The sequence below is a fragment of the Rutidosis leptorrhynchoides genome, chromosome 6 (assembly GCF_046630445.1).
Source record: "Rutidosis leptorrhynchoides isolate AG116_Rl617_1_P2 chromosome 6, CSIRO_AGI_Rlap_v1, whole genome shotgun sequence".
In the NCBI taxonomy this organism is placed as follows: domain Eukaryota; kingdom Viridiplantae; phylum Streptophyta; class Magnoliopsida; order Asterales; family Asteraceae; genus Rutidosis; species Rutidosis leptorrhynchoides.
This window is the reverse complement of record NC_092338.1, coordinates 192,942,501-192,943,601: the sequence shown is the minus strand read 5'-3', so window position 1 is coordinate 192,943,601 and position 1,101 is coordinate 192,942,501. Positions and strand designations below refer to the sequence as shown.

General features: G+C 43.7%; 1 pseudogene; it reads right to left on the bottom strand.

Annotated features, from left to right (window-relative positions):
• Window positions 1-668: 668 nt before the first annotated feature.
• Window positions 669-1,101, bottom strand: part of LOC139854329 (NADH-ubiquinone oxidoreductase chain 5-like) — a 3,704-nt pseudogene continuing 3,271 nt past the window's right edge.

The following is a 1,101-nucleotide window of genomic DNA, read 5'->3' as shown; positions in this document are numbered from 1 at the left end:
TCTAGATTTGTAACAAATATTCGACTTTGCTTATGCAAATTGTTATGTACCAAAACCAAAGAATATCGTCGATGAGATATAAAAAAAGAGGATCCTACTTCGCTCATGCACCGTCTTTTAACCCTCCTACCGCTGGTAAAGCTAGCTGTCTAATAAAATTTCTGCATGTTAAGACAGCACACTAGTACATTTTCATTGACCACTGAGACCAACCCCCAAGCCCGGTCTTTGAACTAATAAAGATGGCATAGTAGAAAACTTCAGACTGACTATCATCGCGCTTGAAGTCCACCCAAGAGAGTTCCCCGGCTTCTCGTGATGAGTGCAGCGCAGCAAATGGTATTTGTGCCAGAGGAGGGTGGTGAGAACCGTTGAGCCATTGGCTTGCTGAGCTTTTCTGATTTGGGTTTCTCACCCACATCACTGAGAGGAGGGCTTTTTCGTTATAGAAAAGAAAGGTCAATGAAAGGATTCAGTAATGACGCCATGCATCACCATTGAGTGCTGTGCTGAAGAGAAAAAAAACCGAAAAAAGTTCCCCACATTGGGAGAGAAAAGAGAAGACTGCGATCAATGATCAATTGTGCACATCCTTTTTGGATGGTCGGCTTAGAGTGAAAGCATACGAACATAGACTTTGTGATTGACTTCGCTGTATAAGCATATCTTCACTGAAAGTCATTAGGGCTACTTTTGCCCATGCCATGAATGAGAGTGAGTCCAGTCCATCTTCCTTCCCTGGATATGCTGTGTCCTCTACATTCACTTCGTCCTCCGCTTTTGACTCCTCTACTGCGCAAAGATTTTGATCCCCCGTTTAGTGAGTCGTGAAAGCACCTACCTTATGTTTAGACGTATTGGTTTCAGTGAAAAGCCAAATAGAGAGTTTTGCGTGTGCCTGCTTTAGTAAGAGTAAGGAAAAAGCTTGAAAAGCGTACTTTCTTTAACAACGGAAAGAGGTTCCTTCAGCAGTTCAACTTTAGGTCTCGGTTCAGCTGCTTTTCATGATTGTGGTGTTTGATTGGGCACGGGCGTTCCTGTCCTTACTTAGAGGTCAAGTTACCACCTGTCTATCGAAGGGGGATTTCCCAGCCTATCTCG